At 32.7% G+C, this 23560-nt stretch overlaps 1 long non-coding RNA gene across 1 annotated transcript; it reads right to left on the reverse strand.

The window, feature by feature from the left end:
* Nucleotides 1-2123: 2123 nt before the first annotated feature.
* Nucleotides 2124-18322, reverse strand: LOC123264523. Its single transcript, XR_006509361.1, has 3 exons — nucleotides 18211-18322; nucleotides 3207-3211; nucleotides 2124-2135 (listed from the first exon to the last, which is right to left on the reverse strand). It is a non-coding gene; the product is annotated as an uncharacterized LOC123264523 (long non-coding RNA).
* Between the last annotated feature and the right edge of the window lie 5238 nt (nucleotides 18323-23560).

The raw sequence follows: 23560 nt of genomic DNA on the forward strand, positions 1-23560 counted from the left end.
GTTCATCTCTTGAAGAGCTTGCATGATGCGATCCCAGTTGGCGGAGTTGAAGGCATTTTTGATGTCTAGGGTTGCCACCAGACAATATTTCTTCGTTCCACCCTTCCATCTGGTACCGGCGATTGCGTCTTTGGCTATACCGACAACCAGGTTGATTGCGTCCAGGGTTGATCGTCCTTTTCGAAATCCGTACTGATTGTCTGCTAATAGTGGATCGACAACTGCTTCTATCCTTTGGTGGATTATACGTTCGAGTATTTTACCGGCTGTATCCAACATGCAGAGTGGACGATAAGATGACGGTTCTTCCGGTGGCTTTTTTCCTTTAGGAAGTAGTACCAGCCGTTGTTGTTTCCACTTCCGAGGAAAAATCCCTTCCTTCAAGCAGATGTTGTAGACATCGAGGAATAACGCTGGCGCTGCTTTTAATAGATGTTTTCAAGGCAATATTAGGGATTCCGTCCAATCCCGGCGCTTTATTATTCCCGACGCGGTTACAAGCTTCCATCAGTTCTTCTTTCGTCACAGGTGGGATATCATTCAGTTCGTCTTGTGTCAACAGGTAGTTGAAAACGCGCTGTCGTGGAAACAGTGCAGTCACGATCTTCTGTAGGAGTTGAGGACACGTAGGAGACGGCATTGGCTGGTATTTCAAGTTTGCCATGACTACCTTGTAAGGTCTGCCCCACAAGTCTTTGTCCACCTCGTTGATTAGCTCTTTCCAGCAGTTCTTCTTGCTATCCTTGATGGCTTTGTTTAAGTCTCGACGAGCTTTCTTGTATTCTGCGACTAGTTCCGCTGAGTCAGGCCGCCGATAACCACGCTGAGATATTCTTCTTTCTTGAGACACTCTTTCCGTAGGAAGCTGATGTGTTCGTTCCACCAGTGCACCGAAGGTCTTTGGTTCATGCCCCGTTTACGAGGCATGCAGGTGTCGCAAGCCTGGGTCACTCTCTTCATCAAGTCCTTGGTCATTTCTTCTGCAGATCCAGTAGTAAGCGGTTCACTATTTAGGGCAGCTACTAGAGCACCTGGGTCAAAGGATTTCACCTTCCACCCAACGATGTCAAGTTTCTTAGCCGGTCTTCTAGGATTCTGGTCCTTTGATACTTCCCAGAGAATCGCATTGTGATCGCTGGCCGTGTAGATCTCCATCACCTTCCAGTCGTAGTTTCCTCTGATGAGGCTGCTGCTGACAAAAGTAAGATCCACAATAGAACTTGCGTCTCCTTTAGTGTACGTCGGCGCATCGCCGCTGTTTAACAATACTACATCTAACGTAGAAAAAGCTTCCAGTAGTTCTTTACCTCGAGCGTTGGTGTGTTTGCTGCCCCATTCCACTGCCCAGGCGTTGAAGTCTCCAGCTATTGCCACTGGGTAGTACTGCTTTGCGTCCTCCGTCAGTCGATCCAGAAAGTCCATGAATTCAACAATAGTGAGGCTAGGTGGTGTGTAGCAGCTGTAAAAGCGGATGCCATCTACCGATGCTGCTACAAAGCCGGCGCTGCCATTGTTAACGACACTCTGGAAGGGGAGCTTGCGACAGGACCATATGACAGCTTTTTTGGTGCAGTCAGTTTCCCATGGTTGGCCGCCGAGGTGTTTATACGGTTCCGATATAAGCACAAGGTCAAGCTTCTGTTCACGTACTGTCTGCATGAGCAAATCATGTACCGCTTCACAGTGATTGATGTTTAGCTGCAGTATTCTCATTTTCGTTTATCAGTTATCTTCTTGAGTGCCTCTTGGTATACTGGGCATCTGCTTGTGCCGGCATGATGGGCGTTATTCTCTGTACCGGATTGATCCGCACACAGTGCGCATTTAGCAGGCTTATTACATTCGGCGATTTTGTGTCCCTCTTCTCCACATTTAATGCAAAGTTTGGAGCGGTCGACTTTACTTGTGCACTGAACCGCACGGTGTCCAAAATGCCAGCATTTATAACATCGGACTGGTCTTAGTACTGTTCTAATACGACAATTGGTCCAGCCGATCCTAATCTTACCGTGTTCTCCTACCACTTTCTGCGCTACCGTTGCTGCCAGAGTCACCGACGCAATTTGTGTTCTGCTACGTAAGACCTTACGAATTTTAATGGCCTCTACTGTTATACCACAATCGTTTCCAGCTGCCTCTTGTAAAGCTGTTAGAATGTCATCTTTAGTTGTAGTATCATCAATATCGCGAATTTCCAGGTCTTCTTCAGGTCCTGTACTAATGACATTTGCGTCCTCCTTAAGTATTCCCGCGATAGTCTTCTGCAGGTCTTTACCTCTATCACTACTGCCTTTCGACAGCGTGATGAGAATGTTCCCTGTCGCGGTCCTGCGTATCTTCTCGACTGTGTTGCGGACCTGATCTGGGCGAACGTCCGCCTTGATCCGTGTAAGTATTTCAGAATACTTATCTTTGTTCGCTGGACGGATAATAAGTGCCTCCGGTCTCGTTGCTGTTCTTCTTGGCTTCTGGTTCGGCTTCGGTGGAGGCACCAGAGGTTTTTCTGGGAGCAGTTTCTTGCGCTCCTTCTTCTTGTCCTTTCTGGACTGCACCTTTTCCCAGCCTGGCTTGTGTGTGTGTGTGTGTGTGTGTGTGTGTGTGTGTGTGTTTTTTTTTTTTTTCCTTGTAAGGGGGGGGAATGCTCTTTACGCATTCCAGGCATAGATGTTTTTTATAAATGTACTGCATAGATGTTCTGCATAGATGTTTGGCCTGGATATGTGGCGACTCGACGCAGCGTCATACTAAAACTCGACGCTGGCGCCCCTACCCACTAAACCCTAAACCCCTTTCTCTTCTATCCTCTGATCCCCCATGGTACCGCCGTAAGGCATTTCTTCGCGGGGGGAGGAATTAGCTGCCGCTCTTCCTTCTGGTGGCTAAGATGTTTTTTATTTCTATCTCCCTTCTAGTTTCTGTTTTCTGCTCTTTTTCTCTCGATGGACCGCAACTCTGTAAGCACTTCAGTGGCAAAGGTGCTCGTGGCGTTCCAGACAGCTTCTGATGACAGCATTTCTTCTACTATTGTCTCCGGTTGAATTCTCTTTTTTAGAATCTTCTTTAATTCATCGCGCTGTTGGTTAAAACGAGGACATGCAAAGATCACGTGCTCCACGTCTTCAGCGACACCTGGGCAGGATGGGCACTCCGGAGAATCGTCGTGCTTAAAGCGGTGAAGATAGGCTCGGAAGCAGCCGTGTCCTGACAACATCTGCGTAAGGTAGTAGTTAACCTCTCCATGACTCCGGTTCAACCAGTCGTCGATCCTCGGTATAAGACGATACGTCCATCTTCCTTTTTCTGCAGCGTCCCACTGGAGCTGCCATCGGTCGAAGCTGTTTTGCCGTTCTTCAGTTCTGAGCTCTTCAGCGCTTAGTGTAGTTGACCTTTTACGATGATAAAGGTTCCGTCTTTCCTCAGCGAGGACTCTGAGAGGCAGAGTTCCGGAAATAACGCACACTGCTTCCTCGGATATTGTGCGGAAGGCGCTGGCGACTCTTAAGGCACACCGTCGGTATACTGGTCCAGCCTTCCTCCATGATTCTTGCATCTCGAGAGCGTTGGTCCAAATAGATATACCATATGTAAGCACCGATGTGACTACAGATGATAACAGTACCCTTCTGCTCTGCTTTGGCCCTCCGATGTTCGGCATCAGTCGTGCTAGACTTGTTCCCACTGCTGACGCCTTGGCACTGACGTGTTCTACCTGCTGCTTAAAGTTGAGTCGGGCATCAAGCATCACTCCTAAATATCGAATATAAGGTTGTGATGTGATTTCTTGTTCGGCGACTTTCAGCTTAATTGTCTCTACCACTTTCCTGCTGGTAATAAGCACTGCCTCAGTTTTGTGTTGCGCCAGTTGCAGGTTCACTGCGTCCATCCACCGGTTGTGTGTGTGTGTGTGTGTGTGTGTGTGTGTGTGTGTGTGTGTGTGTGTGTGTGTGTGTGTGTGTGTGTGTGTGTGTGTGTGTGTGTGCAAATCTCTCATAACTTTTGAACGGATCATCCGATTCGATCGAAATAAGCGGCGTTCTGAAGAGTTTCTTTGCCCCTAGAATTCTGATACTAATTTACAGAATTTGAGTCGATCAATTTTGAGAAATCTCAAAAATAAAATTTCCAAAAAATCGTTTTTTTTAAATATCTTTTAAACGGCTGAACCGATCGATTCCAAAAACTAATTAGCTTGTAACCTCAAAAAACCACGTCGATTGCCACCATCCCGGTCAAAATCGGTTGGTTTGTTCGTGAGATATCGTTATCGCAAAAAATTGAAAAAAATTTTTTTTTCAGAATTTCTATGAAATTTTTAGTCTGACCAGTTTACGCTTAAAGATTTTTCAAAGAACTCAAAAAACTGCGTTGAATTCCGTGAACCACGAGAAAATCGGTTAATTCATTCAAAAGTTATTGCGGTTTGAAAATTCAAAAAATAGTGTTCTATAGAACTTCCATTAGCCTTTTGATCTCGAAGAGCTCAAAAGCACAGAACAGCGATTCATTTGAGCTCGGAGAGCTCAAAATTACACAAAAATTATATTTTTGAGCTCGAAGAGCTTAAAAAATAAGTGAATTGTTAAGCACTTAGGTATGGAGGTAGCGGGAAGTTGCAGGGATGGCCTTTAGGGTCAACCGTTTTCCTAATTTTTATTATACGCCCTTATAGCATCCGAGGTGGGTCCTGGGAGCTATACGGGCGTATAAAAAAAAATTTTTTTTTTGGGAATTAACTTATTTTTACCTGAAACGTCGAGAAATGCAAAAAAAATTTTTTTCCAAACTAAAAATTTTTTTTGGACTTAGAAAAAAGAATTGAATTTTTATTATATGCCCTTACGGTTCCCGGTCGCTATAAGGGCGTATAATTTTTATACGCCCTTGTGGCATCTATAACGCGACATTTAAAATTTTTTTTATTTAATATATATAATGGCAGATTTACGGTATAAATTATAAAAAAGGTAAAATGTATGAATTAAAAATAAAATCTTCAAAGTTGCTCTAAAACTTTTCAATTAATTATGTACTTTTCAATTTTTTCACAAAATTTTTTTTAATTGAGAAATTGATATTTTTGAATTTTTTATTTAAAAAATTAATTTTTTTATTAATTAAATGAAAATAAATAAATTTTACATATTTTTCAAATTACTTTACATTTTTAAAAAACTTAAAAAAAAAAATTACTGTTGTAGAACCAATCGGTTACCGTGTTTTATCCGGTTTAAAATTTACAAAAAGTAAACTTTTTTTTATTTTTTTAAATACAATATGAAATTGATATTATTATTTTTTTTCATGCAATATTATGCCAAATGAAAAAATCTTTTGTGTATGATTTATAAATTTACCATGAAATGTAACTTTCAGTTATTTATTCAAGTATTATTAAAATTATTTGAGAATTTTGAAAAAAATTAAAATAATCAGTGAAATACTTATAAATCTGACAACATTTTAATTAGTTACAAATAAAAGACATCACTATGGAGCAATCACATGTTCCGCACTGTCGAAACTAATATTAAAAGTTTTCGATAGATCGCGCATGGCCGCAGAATTGTTGCTTTCTAGATACTTGACTTTGAAGTGTTAATTTCCGAAAAGAGTAGAATTTTTGTACCCTAATACAGAGTGTATCTGTTTTTGAATAAAGTTGTACAAACAACTGAAATGAATGTTGTATCAACTTTATTATAATTATAAATTTATTTATCAATTTTATTTAGGCTTCAGGTTTGTCTACATCTTGATCAAGTCTACACCTTGATCAAGTCTGATATTGCCAATTTTTATATTAGGTCTGATCAGAATATTTTTTCACGAGATATAATTAGATATGATTAGACCTGGCCCATTTTTGGATCTGATCATATATAAGTGATTATACATAATCATATATAAACATATCTGTTCATATATAATCAGATCAAGTTATGTATGATTAGACCTGGCCAATTTTTGGATCTGATCATATATAGACGATTATGCATGATTATATATAATTAGACAAAATCTTTTTTCATCGGGAATCTTACATTTATTAGACTTAGGGCAAATAAAATGAGTCAATAGTGAAAATTCAACGATATTTCTAGTTTCATCACATAAATCTGGATCATTTAATAACTTTTTATTCTCTAATGCCTGCTGGGAAAGTCATTTTTTATCACTTACTTCAGAAATCTTGACTGTCATTGGCACTACTTAAATTCTTATTTTTAGCGACTTCAATTTTTCTCGGCACTGTTACATTTTTATATCAGCTCTTCTGATAAATGTTTGCATATTCCGATATTTGTCAACGAATTTGCCTTTTGAGACTTCTGATTTCTACTTTTTGGAATCTTTCAACTTGATTGGAGAAACAAAAAATGTTTCTTTACATTCAGATGGAAAAATGTTTATCGTTTCTTGTGTTATTTGTCTCCAATCATCGTTGTTTAATAGTTTTTTATGTTGAATCAGCTCTAAAATTATAATATCGTTTAAAATAGTTAAGCAGCTAGAATCTAGTTCTTGAGTGTGATCGTAAATTTTTAAAATGACCGCACCGTAAGGGTGACTTTCTAAAAAACTTCTTAACCCGTTAAGAAAATATTTACTTTGGGAACAAGTTTCTTTGTCACTTGATTTTTTCAATATATTATTTTCACAATTTAACTTGGGCAAATTATGAGATGAGATGAGTTCTTGATTTTCTGGTGCATCAATTAATGAAAGTTGTTCCACATTATCTTGATCTAATGGAATATCAATTATTTGACTACCAGACGAACTAATCTGTTGAAAAATACCAGTAGAGTCAAATTGCAGATTTTCCTGAGCGATATCAACGAAGTTGACTGCATTAGATGTAGAAGGCAAAATTTGAATGTTAGGAACTTTACTTTTTCCTACCTGTATAAACAAAAAAAAAAGTAAATGTATTAATTAATAAGTATTAATCTATTCATTATTTTATTTAAAAAAAAAAAAAAAAAAAAAAAAAAAAAAAGAAAGTAGTAAAAATTGGGTTTATAAATAAATAGTAACATTAAGAGCGGTTGATAGTTGATTTTCAAACGAGTTTTGCTTATGAATAAGATAAAATTTTGAAAAACAACGCTTCGCTCTTCGATAGATAATTAAATTATCCATCGAAGAGCAAAGCGCTTTTTTGGAAAATTTTCATTTATTTATGCATAAAATCCGTTTTAAGATTCCATAAGTTGTACAAGTATGACAGAGATACTCTCGTTTGTCCAATAGAGAGCGAGAGAGAGAAAAAATATAAACCCTTCTTAAAGCATTGTCAACCTACGAGTTCACGATATTTTTGTCTCAACTTCAATCTTGTTCCCAGAACTTTAACAATTTTTTCAAGTTTATGACTGTTTTCTAATAGTTCTTGCAAAATATTTATTTCAGTCACTCTATTTTCTATACAGTGTTTGAGGTTTTATTTTGGAAAAAAGAAAGTGTACAATTAATAAAAAGTATTGTTTTAAAATTTTACTAGATTTACTTAAAAGCCATAATCCGATACGCTGTAGTTATATCATTTATAACTAAGTAGTATTTTATGATACTAAAGTTGACAAATATTAAAATTTTTTTTTAATTTTATAACAATTAAATTATTATAAAAAAAAATTTTATTAAAAAATTTCACATGTTGAAATTAATAAAAATTATAAGTGAAAATTTTTAGAAGCATTTTTTTATTGTAATTGATTTCTTATTAAAATTTTTAAAATTGACAGCTGACGGCTAACTTCAGTATCATAGTATTTTTATTAGTATTATAACTAATAGTAGTATATTTTTTTACGAAAATAAACTAATATTGTTATAAAATATACAAATTTCATACTCAATAACACGTTTGAAAATTTTCTGCAAAAAAATTATTACTAAGCGACACGGATTTTAGGTTAAGAAATTTTTTTTTCGTTTCGATGACTGCATGAAATATAAAAAAAAATTTTAATGAAAAAAAAAATAATAAGTCACAACCGGAAAAAATAAAATTTCTTTAAGATCAATAAGTAAATGAATATTATAATAAAATAAATATAAAAGAAATAGTGGTTGGTTACAAAAAAAAAAGTCAAATGTAAACAATACTCTTACCTTCAAAAATAGGCCACAAATGCGACAAATCCCAATCTTCCAATAATTCTTTCATTATAAACTTTTAATTATTACACTTAACAATAAGAATTATTCCATTTAAATAATAAAAAAGACGCTTACTCGTGTTACCGGTCTGAAGATTAAAGTATATAAACAATGTCCTGGGATGGCGAAATTTAGCGGGATAAAATAAGTGGCGACTATAGCGGCACCAAGCGTAATTTACTTGGAGCGAAATTTGTTAATAGTTAACAAATCTTTATTTGAATGAAATAAATGAGTTGATTCAATTAAATAAACCAAAACGAAGTCGTATTTGATTCAAAGTGATATATTTAAATGAAATAAATTTGTTAACATTAAATAAATATTTTTGATTTATTTCAAATAAATCTGCACTGAGAGAAAAGTGCATAGTTAACTGAATTATAACATCACAATTATGAAAATATAGTTTTCTGAACTTTTTTTTTGTAATTGCTCAAACTATGCATTAGTTCAAGTAACTATTGATAAATAGTTATATCGATTATATTTTAATAAATATGTTTTTGCTATCGCGTTAAACAAAAAGTTATTAGGTGACTGAAAGGTTTTTACGGACGACGTCTCAGATAGCTAAACTGGAAGAGCCCTTAGCGCGTAACCAAAAGATCCGAGTTCGATTCCCGGTCCAAGCTATATGAATTATTTTTTCTGTTTTCTGAGTTAAACTTAATCAAGATGGCTATTAAGCTGATATTTAACTGAAAATAGTTTAAGTAACTATCTACTGAGGTTCAATATAATAAATAATGTTAGGTACAAGAACTGCAATTAAATAGTGGTGATGCTATTTAACTAGATTTTCCTAGTTCAGTTGACCATATTTTTCTCTCAGTGTGCGCATTTGAGTCAAACAAACCGTTTTCTCAGTGTAGAAACACCATTTGTGGACACTTTTAGACACTTGATGTTCAAATTATTGTATAAATAATTTATAAACGTTATAGTATCATAAATTCTGTTTATATGAATGTAAGCGTTTAAAAGTTCGATGAAAATATCATTTTAACATTACAATTTTCTGCACAATCATTGAATTTTAAAGTGTCCAAAACTAACACTAAGGTGTTGTTGTGTCTTAATTGGACAAACGAATTAAATTTATTTTGGTATTGGTATGTTTCAACCACTAAACGGGGAACCCAGAAGTTTAGAGGGACAGGTTTTATTAATAAAATTATGATTCAAATTATTTGATATATAGAGTATATTGTTGAACACAAATTTAGTTTCATTGACTGAATTCCATACAAATTTTCATCTAACAGTAAATTAACATTCAAAATTTACTTGGCAGAATTACAAAAGATAGATAATACCTGAATTTGTTTCGGCAGCACACGTGGTTACTTTTATTAATTATTTTTGTCACTACTTATTCCTCAATTCTTATTTTATTCTTATGAAGTTGAAAATTTAATTTGTTTAATGAATTTACTTTATGTTTACTTTAAATTTGTTTCTTGTTACACTGTTTTTTATTTGAAATCAAAATTTTAAGCACATATTTGGACTTTACAGCTCTTCACAAGATATACTGTTTTTTGTGCATTTTTCTACGATGTGCACATTTGGAGATCTTGAAGAAGAGAGCGATTGTCGTAGAAAACATAAAAACATACGTCTTGTACACTTTTTTTATATACCTTGTAATTTTAATAATTATAACGGCTATAAAACATATTGCTACATAACACGAAATATAAATGTTCACACAGTAATTAATGCACCGGTTATATTTTTTTAATGTTCAATAAACTGATGACTGACAATAATTCACAAATTGTAAACAGCACTTCACGCGCAGGCGCTAGAAAAAAAATGGCGCAGATGTCACTGGGTATAATCCAAGATTCTACTGAGTATAATCCAAATTCTATAGGATACAGTCTCGGATTATATCCAGTGGAATCTTACGGAGTATAATCTGAGATTTTACTAAGGGAAATGGGAGATTACAATGAGTACAATTTAGATATCACTCAGTATAATTTGGATTATACTAGCTGTTATTTGAAATTTCTTTTCCCTACAGATGTCACTGAGTATAATCCAGTGGGATGCCGTGTAGCTATTTTAGCCATCTAACGTATTCCTGTCAGAGCGATCTACTAGATTGCTTTAGTAACAATCAAACAGATAGTTAAGTGGGGATAGCTACTATAGCAATATATTACTGTTTTGAGAGCGATATTTTTTTTCCGTGTACTGGCTCGGCTTTATAATTTGAAGTTAACCGCTTAAATTATTATTTATACTTTGATTTCCTGAATTCCATTATCTCGTATAATAATCTTGCGGGGTGCAAATACGATTGTAGAGTAGAAAAAAGAGTAGTTTCCGATCGAAAGTTCACAGATGCTTAACCCCTTTTTCGTGTCCTTCTTACTTTCCTAGACTTATGAGCGTATAAGAGAAAAGAATGGAAGAGGTTAAAGATCGTACAGAGGGAAGAGTCTCCAGCCTGCAGTCACACGCCTGACTGCTTTTTAATTCTGCGATCTCAACGATCGATTATCTCGCCTCAACAAACCACCGATAAATCTCTTATCGACCGGGTGAACAGTTTCATGAGGAGAGCTCGGGTTTAAATTTTTTACTTTTATCGACAGGAAAGCTGAGAAAAATGATAAAGTTATTGAGCTTTTCAAACTCTCATTAATTTGACGATATTCTTTTGTCACCTTATTATGAGGAAACTCTTTTCTTTTAACCTGACATTTTATATGCTTTCGTTCGGAACCATTATCATAAGCTAAAGTTAATTAGTGAAAAACATTGCTTTATCATCCGTTTTGGTAAATTCAGCATAATTTAATCAGACTGCAGACAGATCTAATCGTAAATTACTTTATAATCCTGAAAATAATTTTAAATTGTACCTCAATATTGTACAAATGCATGTTGTTCATAAACTCTACTTAAAAATTGTATTACTTTCCTAATAAATTATGCTCATTTAATTTTTAATGAAAAATAAGTTGTATTGTTAATTTTTAAACGAGACAAAGGAAGTTTTTACTATCTATAATAACTGACATGAAGAATAAATAAAAAAGTGTTCGATACCGAAGAAGACTACAGATTAAGACGGACGGTAATACCTGATATTTTATAATAGACCAAATTTCTACTAAAAATTTGTAACATCTGCAAAACAACTGAACAAAAATATTGTCTCACTATATGATAGTTTTACATTTTACGACCGTTTTTCTGTTTCCAAAAACATATTTGTTTTACTATTTTATTTTCTTTTAAAATTTTTACTACAACCTTTTAAATTTTTTTATTCGATAAACTTTCTAATCCCTTAAACTCATGTTCCAGAGTGTCATAAAAATTATTTATGATCTCAGTATACAAAACTGTCTCACGATAACTGACCTTTTGAGCCTCTCACGCTATCTCAGTTTCGTACAACCCTCGACACATATGCGCCCTCATTCTTTCAAAAATCCCGCCATAATCTCAGTTGACCAATCATCCAATGAATAAAAAGGGTAGAGAATTGAGGTGAAACTACGAAAAATTCTTAATCAACTATTTAGAAAAGGAGATGTCTCTGTCAAAGTCATTTTCACGATAAATTTTATTTTTTTTTTCAAAAACACCTCTCCTTAAGCTTATTTAGAATTCTAACTAATCATATTTACCAAATATACCACACTTTTAAAATACATCTCATTTTTAAAAATTGGGTGACACCATAGACTTTGATAGAAAAAAGAAAACCGAAAAATTAATACAGTCAGACAGTCAATCAAGCATACACTGATGAAGTAATTAACTTGATTCAAGAGAGACATTTTTGAATCAAGAACATAGTTTGAAAAGTTTTGAATATCTTGAATTAACAGGCGAGACCATCTTTTTCTCACTTTGCTCTCACGGAGTTCAACGGAACTATCTCTGTCGCACTCCCAACAGCAGAGCAATTGCAGTTTCGATTGGTTTCACGAAACGAATGAAATTTTTGAAAAAAATGCTTTTTGGTGAAATAGTTTATTAAATTATCTACACGAAAAGAACAATAACCAACTGCGCATACTCGCATAGTATACTCCGTGATATCTATAGTAAAAAAAATTTCAGACTATAGTCAATATCCTTCAAATTATACTAAATTATTTTTGGACTGTACTTAGTGAAGTCTCCGATTTAATCGATTAATTTTTCTGGTTATATCGCGTAAAATTTCACGGGATATAATATGAAAAATTATTTCATGTAAATTAAATTATACTCGGTTGAAATTTGGATTATGCCCACGGTGACTCCGCCAATTTTTTTTCTAGCGCCTGCGCACTTAGCATTATCATATCTATTATGTATTTTAAATATAAGGTTAGTCAAATATTGTTTTAAATAATTATTACATACATTAAAAACATTTAAGGAGCATTAAAGCACAATTTTTCCGATAATTTGGGGTTAAAAAATTTTTTTTTCTCTTCTTAGACTCTTCGAACTTAAAAATGTTAGGCTAAGAAAAAAATATTTTTACATATCAAAATATATAAACAGTCACACACTCATATAATTCACTGATTATATTTTAATTAATGTCCAATATGCTGATTGACTATAACTCAAAAATTATAAACAGCACTTTACGCGCAGGCGCTAGAAAAAAAAATGGCGGAGTCACAGTGGGAATAATCCAAATTTCAACCGAGTATAATTTAATTTACACGAAATAATTTTTCAGATTATATCCCGTGAAATTTTACGCGATATAACCAGAAAAATTAATCGATTAAATCGAAGACTTCACTGAGTACAGTCCAAAAATAATTTAGTATACTTTGAAGGATATTGACTATAGTCTGAAATTTTTTTCCACTATAGATATCACGGAGTATACTATACGAGTATGTGCAGTTGGTTATTGTTCTTTCCGTGTATTATCTCTAAAAACGTTTTTTCAAAATTCCCATTCGTTTCGCTAAGCCGATTGAAACTGCAATCACTGGTCTCGGCTGTTAAGCAGAAAAATTTTTAAATGTATTAAAATTTACTTGAATCAAGAATAATTTCTTAGATCAAGAATTTTTCCACTTGATGCAGACTTATCAAGCTCTTCAAGACGATGTTCTTGGCTCAATAATTTTTCTCTTGAATCAAATTAATTTTTATCAGTAAAACACTTGTTCAAACAAACCCACATTCTATTGAATTCATTTTATTATTACATTCTTAACTTCCTGCTAAGAAAATCGAAAATTTTCGAAAATCAGGAAGTTATTGGTTTTACTCGGTTTTTCAAAAATCGAGTTTTCATCAGATTTCGACGTTTTGAGGTCCTAGGAAGCTTCCCTCACTATTCTCGCAATGGTGTCTGTATGTTTGTCTATATGTATGGATGTAAATCTCTCATAACTTTTGAACGGCTTGACCGATTTCATCGCAATTGGCGCCATTCGAAAGGGCTTTACCAAACTAAGATTTTGAATACAATTTGGACCGATTCGGACTGGTAAATTTTGAGAAATCTCAGAGAAACTACGAAAAAAATAGTTTGAAGAGCTCAAAAGCATAAAACAGCAAACTCTTCTGAGCTCGAAGAGCTTAAAATAACACATAAATTATATTTTTGAGCTTGTAAAGCTCAAAAACGTCACAAGTGCAATTTTAAGCGCTTGGATCTGAAATTAGCGGGAAGTTGCAGGGATGGCCTTTAGGGTCAATCGTTTTCCTAATTTTTTTATTTATTAAAAATTTCAAAATGAATTATAATATAATATAGCCCATGTTACCCGGGGATAGTGTAGCTTCCCAACAGTGAAAGAATTTTTCAAATCGGTTCAGTAGTTTCGGAGTCTATTCAATGCAGACAAACAAACAAAAAAACAAACAAAAAATCAAATTTTTCCTCTTTATAATATTAGTATAGATAAAGAAAGTTGCTTTATATTAATAAGTTAACTAATTCTTTAATAGAATTGTTACTTTTTTTGAGTGCGCTTTGTAGACGTAGGACTCGTTTTGTAATGCATTTTTCATTATTTGATTAACAAGAGAATATTCTCACTAAGAAGTAGATCTAATATCATTTAATCAACAATTTGTAATAAAAGTAATATCCACTTCTTTAGTTTAAAATCTGATAATTTGCTCTATTCTGCTATAACAAAATTTCTCAGATTGAGGAATATATTACTAAGGATGTTAATCTCAAATGTAAAGATTATTGTTTTTTTTTTCTTTTTTACATATTTATTATGTAATTTAAAGTAATATACCATCACAATATATAAGTCCATCTGTCACTGAAAGTTCAAGTGTATATTGAGAGAGAATATCGGGTATGTGATCCGGTATCTTAACTGCACGGTGAAAAATTTCCAATGAATTTTGCAATGTGTGCATAGTAACACTGAACCATAAGAAAACTAGTACAAAATTTATTATGGGAACTTGTAAATTTTGAATCAGTTTTTTTATGGTTCAGTGTTACTATGCACAAATAGTAAAATTCATTGGAAATTTTTCACCGTGTGGTAGAGCCATCGACACGTAATCGGGGAGATCAATTATATTAACGGCTGTCAAAATTGGGTAAACACACTAAATCATAAACACACATATTTCCATTTTTAGAATACGAATAAACAATTTGTTATTAGATACTTATACATTGAAAATTTAACTGCAGTTTTTGAATATCTCTTTATTTACAATCGTTTTATTTATAACTGTACAGTTATACATACTCACATCAAATCACTTTGTTTTTCATGATTCAAGTATCGAATATGTATTTTTGAATTGAAAGTTTGACCCGGATCTATGAGTTACTCATTGAGAGCTTTTGTGCAGGATATGCTGTAACGGTTAACCCATCCGGTTTTATATCATGCATGAATTCACTCTGGTTGAATAGAATCATACATTGTTATGAATATTACCGAGTTTTTGTTTCTCATAAAAGTTTATTCATCGAAAAATTTATTCTACTTTTCATTTCTTCTTTTTGCAGTGAATTATTCAGATAAAATTATTTTGTTAATTAGATATTCATTACATCTACTTAAATGCCTCTTTATATGTTGTGTAAATGGATTTCAAATATATGTGGGTCTCAATGGGCTACGACATTTCTCCATTAAGACGTGATAGTCTGTCCTCAACTATCTGGGATATATCTGGGATCCCCGTGAGACAGACCAGCTGAATTAAGATTAACACGAGGTAACAGTGGGCTCTTTTATCATTGTCAACATTAGGGAAGAAAGATTGCCCCAAAGTAGACCTACATGTCCGAGGGTATCAAACTAAGAGAAAGGTCACATGTAATAATAACTAATATAAAAAAACCTATCATTTTTGTCCAATATATTACTTTATCCCTTTATCTTGTTTTACGATTATATCATAATGTTATTGAATAGATAACTTCTTCTTGTAAGTCATCTCTTTTCTTATGATTGTGTTACTCCTTTTTTTCATATACTTTTCAAAATTTGTTTGGTTTTTTACATGTCGTAAAGATAAATCATTTCTGACTCAAAATCTACCGTCTCAATAGCGCCTCAAAGGACTCGTTTTTTTTGTTTTTTTCCGGAACTTTAATTTTTAACATCTCAACAGCGTTTCAAACTTATTTGAGATTCTAATGCCCAAAATTAGAAGTGCTATTCGCTTTTTAGAGCCTTATAAGCCTATAGCGTCTCAATAGGTGCTCGAGAACCTCAATATTCTTCGAAACTGAGCAAAGCCTCATTAACTTCTCAAATTTCTTTGATATTAATAAAAAAAAAAAAATCTGGAAAACGGTTGACCCTAAAGGCCATCCCTGCAACTTCCCGCCAATTCCATACCTAAACGCTTGAAATTGCACTTATGACGTTTCTGAGCTCTTCGAGCTCAAAAATACTATTTATGCGTTATTTTGAGCTCTCCGAGCTCAAAGAAATATCTTTTGTATGCTTTTGAGCTCTTCGAGTTCAAAAGTCTGACTGAAGTTTAATAAAACAGTATTTTTTGAATTTTCAAACTGCAATAATTTCTAAAAGAATGAATCGACTTTCATGCGGTTGGCAGAACTCCACGCAGTTTTTTAAAATCTACGATATACTTTTGAACACAAACTGATCGAACTGAAAATCTTAGAGAAATTAAAAAAATTTAGAACCAATCAACCAATTTCCACATTCTTGGTGGCGATCGACGTGATTTTTTGAGCTCTAATAATTATTTTATTTCGTCAAGAATGATCCAATAAGAAATCTCGAAGTTATGTGAAAAAAACACTTTTTTCGAAATTTTTCGTTTTCGATAACTCTCGAACGAATAAACCGATTTTGATAGGACTGGTGTCAATCGACGTGGTTTTCCAAACTCAAGAGCTGATTAGTTTTTGGAATTGATCGGTAGAGCCGTTTAGAAGTTATTCCAAAAAAACGATTTTTTGAAAATTTTATTTTTGAGATTTCTCAAAATCTAGCGAACCGAATCGATTCAAATTTTCACGAAATTTAATGGCAAGGATACTCTTTGGATCGCCACCTATTCTGATCCGATCGGCCGAGCCGTTCAAAAGTTATAAGAGGTTTACACACACACACACACACACACACACACACACACACACACACACACACACACACACATACAGCCGCACGGACACCATCGCGGGAATAGTGAGGGAAGCTTCCTGTGACCTTAAAACGTCGAGATCTGATGAAAACTCGATTTTCGCAAAACGGGGTAAAAGCAATAACTTCCCGATTTTTGAAAATTTTCAATTTTCTTAGCGGGAAGTTAAAAATTAGTAAATGTATTCAATGCTTTTTTTATATCAGTGAATTTATTTATTATTTAAATTCTTTGTCATTTACAGGCAAGCTAAGATAATTTTTATTATTCACTTTTATAAAAAAAAGACGCCATTCGGCCACACCCGAAACGGAAGGTAAATTTCATAGAATGAATCATCATCTTGTCTCAATAACTTTCGTTTGATATGGAATGAAATTTATTTTAACATACATAAGTAGGTTGTATTACACATTGCCTGAAAATGGTTCAATTGAACTATTAACTTCGATAAAATAACTAATAATTGTCAAAAAGTTAACGTTATATACATCAAGTTAGAAGAAATTTTATAAGCTTTCACATGAATTAATCAAAAATCAGTTATCTTTCTGCTATCAAAACTAATACATAAATGAAGTCGTCAAAAACGTAATTTTTACTATTTTGATCATTTTGAAGAGCTCTTATTTCTGAACTAATCGAAGTATTTCACTGATTTTAGGGCTAATGCAAGTTAATTGTCTTAGGAATCTATATACTAAATTTCATAAGGATCTGTTGAGAATTCTCGACAAAATAACATTCATAAGTTGGTTGTACTACACATTGCCTGACAATGGTTCAATAGAACTCTTAACTTTGATAAAATAACTAAAAATAGTCAAAATGTCAATGTCATATACGTCAAATTGAAGGCGATTTTAAGAGCTTTAACATGAATTTATCAAAACTTAGCCATCTTGTTTCGATCAAAAGTTATACCCGTGCAAAAAAAAATTCTGATTTAAAATGAATTTAGGATTGAAATTCATATTTTGACACAAATATGAATTAGTTTTAAGATCAATCCAAATTTGAAATTGATTTGTAGATAGAAATTTATTTAGGATAAATTTTATACATAAAGTATTCGTAAGGAGATACTTTCGCCATCAATGTTAAATAAAAAATATTAGATTATGCATAAAATTAATTTTTATCTAATAGTTAAAGTCCTTATGTATCTACTAGTGAAGTTTAATTTATTCTTCACCGTGCAAATTTTTGAAAAAAAAATTTCTAAAAATGTTAGTATTTTTTCCGAGTCTTACGAGAAAGTCAGACCTTAACAACTTTCTCGAACTATGGCATTAGCCACTGATTAGATGGGGTAAAAAAAAACTCAAAATAAGGTTTTCGAAATATTCAAGTTTGATTTTTTGCAATAAAATATATAGGTTGCCGTGGAATTTATGGAGAAATTATAATTATAAAATCACAGAAAATTTTTAAGTAACCTACATTTAAATGGCGTCAGAACATTTGGCAACGTTGTATAGCGCGCGAGCTTCAGACCATTCAATAAATTCAAACTAAACTTTAACGCACTTATGTTTTTCATACATACTTATTAGTTAATTTATTGTTAACAAATTTTCATACTTCATAATTGAAAAATAAAACAATAATTTAAAAATACTAACATTTCTGCCATGAGACATTAGAATATTTATGGTTTTGTGACTAAAAATTTTTAATTAATTTATTTATTTACACTGACTGCAAAAAGTTAAACATGGTTAAGGTTATATTGTGCAAATAAAAATGTAAACAACCGAAATAAAGCGTTGCCAAATCACGGACAGGTTACTAACAGCTGATTTACAAGAGTCAAATTAATTTTTGTATTTAACTATTATTTTTTTTTAATTTCAAAATTCAACGATTAATGCCTCATATACTATTTATTTTTCAATTTTAGGAATTTTTATGGGTTTTTTATTTTAATTTATTGAATATTGACTACTACAGTTGTTGTGACTCAACTGGAGCGAAAGGACTTCCTTAAGTCTTTATTAAAATTCTTTATTTAAACTCTGAAGCAGGATCGAAAGTTCTACAGGCATGCTAATTTCTATCTACAAATCAATTTCAAACTTGGATTGATCTCAAAACTGATTCATATTTGTGTCAAAATATGAATTTCAATCTTAAATTCATTTTGAATCAGAATTTTTTTTATACGGGTACATCAATGAAGTCACCGAAAATGTGATTTTCACTATTTTGATAATTTTGAAGAGCTGCCATTTCTAAATTTATTGATGGATTTTGCTCATCTTCGAACTTATTCAAGGTTATTATCCAAAGAATATGTGTAACAAATTTCATCTAGATCCGTCAAGAACTGTAGACACAATCGCGGCAACATTCCGCGTTATATTACATAAATATGTATATATAAATATATATATATATATATATATATATATATATATATATATATATATATATATATATATATATATCTATATATATATATATATATATATATATATATATATATATATATATTATACCGCTTAGCCATGGGCTAAGCGGTATAATGCTTGTCATGCTTGCTTGGGACTGGTGAGGCGTGGGTTCGAATCCCGGTGTGAGCTGAAATTTAATTTTCAGTGAACATCGGTGCTCATAACTCACGCCGGGCTGTACAGGTTTGGGTTTTTCGATGGTTTCCCCAAGCCCTGTGCTACCGGTGGGGCACAGGCAAATGCGTGCAGTTTCCCCAAAGTCGGCCCATCGCCGCATTACTCTCCAGGCTGAAAAAGTATGTAATACCGCCAAACTTATTCTGCCAAACTTAATGTACCGATCAGCCTGGAGTCCCCTTCCGGTCTCGGCCGGACCCCCATCGAGACAGAAGTCTGAAAATATTACGACGAAATTCCGAGTAAATTTTGACATGAGGACCAATGCAAAAGATTGATTTCTATGAAATCTACCTAATACATATGTTCAGAAGATATTTGATAGAAACAATAGTATATTCATTTGTAGTTTACAAGCCGTATAGATGAACCAAGTTAATTTTCACGTTATCAAAGAGTAGTTTAAAAACTCGATCACCATCAAGTTTTTGTGTTATAACATAATATGTTTAGGGATGCATTCGCAATTATGATTAGCACATTCATTAATACAATTAATTAAAAAAAAATAATGTATTATTCAAATTTTCGCGTAACTATTTACAGAAAAAACTTTTAGACAGAGAAATTAGAAACAGTCAAAAATTTTTGGCAGAAAAATGTTTGTTGCAATCAATTTTTTATTCATTTAATTGATTACTTTGGTCATGAAATGATTAATTAAGTCATCCCAATTCGAAATTACCAAAATTTATGAGAGCATGATCCTATGATAAAATTAAGATGAAAAATATGTGTTGCAAACTATTCGTAACATGATTAGTCAGATATATCATAAGCATGAAAATATAGGCAAATCTTATATTCAGGCGCGCACAAGCGCAAATTAAATTCTAGTCCGCTCTTATAATTTAGATGAAAAATATGAAAATATATCTTATAAGCAAACTATTCGTAACGTGATTGGTCAAATATATCATAAACATGAAAATATATATAATTCCATACTAACATTCAGACGCGCGCTTGCGCGCGCAACGTATACAAGTTTAAGTTAATTTCGATTTCTATTACATCTATTTCTATTTCGTTGAAAATGTAAAATGTTGTAAAGCTTATATATTCTGTTGAAGAAACATTTTCTAAGAATCATCGCAATATTTTTTCGATTTTATATTCCATTTTTTTTTACCTTTTTCAAAGGTTATTTTCATCGCTATTGGCTTTGACAGCCAACTGACTGTTAAAAGTAAATATTTCATTTTTGAAAATGTGCATGATACATGTAATACATATTGCATAATACATTTGTCTCTTTTATTTTTATTTACATTTCAATATTTATTGTTCCAAAACTATCTCGTAGATAAAAGCTTCACCTTTGGTTCAATAAATAAATTTACAAAGATTATTTTTTATCACCTGACCAGATGGTTATATTTTTATTTACATGCAAGATATTTTTCATTTAAAAAAATAACAAAGTTACATATATATTTATGATCTTTTATCAAAAATAAGCAGGAACTTTGATATAAGAGGAGAATAAATATGATGAATTGTATTTTTTGCAATATACTCATAAAAATAAGCATTATTTTAAGCTCTTGTACTCACCGGAGAAAAAGCAAGAGCAGAAATAACTGAGTAGTATTAGGCTTGAGCCTACAACACTGAGCTCTTTCTTCCGCTAACAAAATAATATATTTTCTTTCCTAATCCGTGCCAGACGTGACGACGATGAAGCTTCACAAGTTTAACGTTCAGACCGTTGAATGTTTACGGAGATAGTAGTTGTAGTTATAGCAGTAGTAACAGTTTTGCTAGTCAACGTCTCATTTTTTTTTTCCGTGGCTAATCCTGAAAAACGGCCAAAGTTTTTTAACATACTGAGAAGAAATAACACTGTACATTTTCAAGCATTAAAAATACATAAGTTTCATTTATTTTTGTTACTTTTTTTTCATTTAGTCTAAAAATACATGTATCAAATTAATTAAAATTTTAATCTATTATTTCTATCTACTAAAATAACTTTTATTGCTATTTATCTTTTTAAAACTTTTATTATCATCTAGCGTTTGCGATGTGTGCTTAACGGTCTACGAGGCAGAAACTGGAAAGGAGCTAGCAGCATTATCACTAATGAAATCGAGACCTTGCTTGTGATCCCATGCAATTAATGCGGTTTTCCTTCTCTCAGTGTAAAGAGAAGGACCAATAAGAGGAAATGCTCAGGGATAGAGAGAAAAAGCTGCCGAATGGATCCTCCTCAGAATGCTACTGAGAATGAGAAGCCGTAGTAGCTTATACTCTGTAATACTGTAACGTCGAAGAGGGAATCTGATTTTGGGATGAGGATTTCATGAAAATACTGTGGCTCCAGATACCAGTAAAATCTTGTTGAACCCCTTTTAGAATTTCAAATAGAATTGCCGATCATCCATTAAAGTCTTTGAGCTATTTAATTTTTGTGTTAGCTTACACAAGTCAAGCTGATGCTAACGTTGAAAAAAAAATTTTTTAAACCCGGGTGAAACCAATAACTTCCTATTTTTTTATTGATTTTGATGAAAACCATTGATTTTCATAGTAAAAGGTTAAAAAGATTTAATACATTTAGGTTCTCGAAATTTTATAATTCCAATTTTTTGTAACGTTTGAAAATTGTTATCCTCGCTAATAAAAAAGTTTAGTTTCAAAAATAAAATTGTTCATTTTTATCATCACATATCATATGAAATATATATTTTAATTTTCATTACCCTCATATATGATGTAATTGTTGTATCAAATATAGTTTATGAATTAAAAAAAAATACACTTCTCACAAAAATTAAGGGAGCAGAAAAAAAATCTAAATTTTTGGGGGATTTTCAACAGGCTGTAACTTATACAAAAATGGTCGTACAGCAAAAAAAAAAAAAGCAAATTGTAGCTCTAAGTGTTTAGTTTTCGGATCTGAGTTTGAAAATTTTTTTTTGAAAATATTTTTCGAGTAATCATAAGAAAACCACCGAAAAAAAAATTTTCGAAATTTTTTTGGTTTTTTTTTTTAATCTACGGACGTGGAAATTTTTTCGACTCAACCTCCATATGGACCGGATAGCTTGTTTATTCAGCTTTAATTTCGTTTTTTTAAAATCTCGATACGAGCATTTCTCGCTGAGATATCGATGTTTGAATGGAAAAAGATCATTTTGTCTTTGATTACCAATATCTCAGCAACCAATGATCGCACAGAAATTTTGAGGTTGGTTTTAAAAACTTGAATAAATTCTCTACAAGGATTGGCAATTGAATTTTGAAAAAAAAATTTTTTTTCAATCATTACATGAATTTGAAAAAGCATCCAAAAAAGGGCTTTTTGTCGTTTTTTGGAAAATCAAGCGCCCAATCAAAAATATTGCGGAAACCACTAACGTTAAGTGTGCCTTTTACTGTTCAATATACCCACAAAACCCTACAAAGTTTCAATTCAATCCAGACAACCGTTTTTTTTCCCACTTGATCGAATTTTTGAAAAATTAAAGGAGCAAGAATTTCGCTCTGAAAATGTCATAATTTTATCAAAAATAAAAAAAATTTTTTTTTTCTTTTTTCTCTCAATTCTGTATTAGTGACTTGAAAAATTTAAGTAAAAAAAAATCGAAAATTTTTGAGAAAAAAAAAAAAAATTTTTTTAATTTTTTTCAATTGGCCCAAATCAAAAAAAATGTAGTGACTCACTTTCTCACCGATTTTACTCTTCCGCACTTTAATTTTCCTAGTCACAAATTAATTGAATAAATTAATAGTTGATACCCCCAAGGCAAGTCGAATATTCGTTCTACGAATATTGGGACAATAATTTTTTCGTGCGAATTCCAACAGTGTCTAAAAAAAAACAGTTTTTCTTAAAACTAACCTGCTTTCTTGGTAATCGAGCCAATCAACAGTTTTTCTCAAAACTACCGTATTTTTTAATTTTTAGAAAAGCAAATTAACTGAGTTTTTGCAAACTTTAGTTTTCTTTTTATTTTTTTTCATAATGCCTAGGCGGCATTTATCCGCGCCACAAGTCGCTCAGATAGTGACTCTAGTGGAAGAAGGGTACAATTACCGACAAGTCGGGGATCGTATGGACGTTAGTTCATCTGTCGTATCTCGCGCATACAATCGGTATTTGGAAACCGGTGGTTATCAACGACGAGTTGGCCAAGGTCGTCGTCGCGCAACAA

Source organism: Cotesia glomerata, linkage group LG1, assembly GCF_020080835.1.
Source record: "Cotesia glomerata isolate CgM1 linkage group LG1, MPM_Cglom_v2.3, whole genome shotgun sequence".
Classification (NCBI taxonomy): domain Eukaryota; kingdom Metazoa; phylum Arthropoda; class Insecta; order Hymenoptera; family Braconidae; genus Cotesia; species Cotesia glomerata.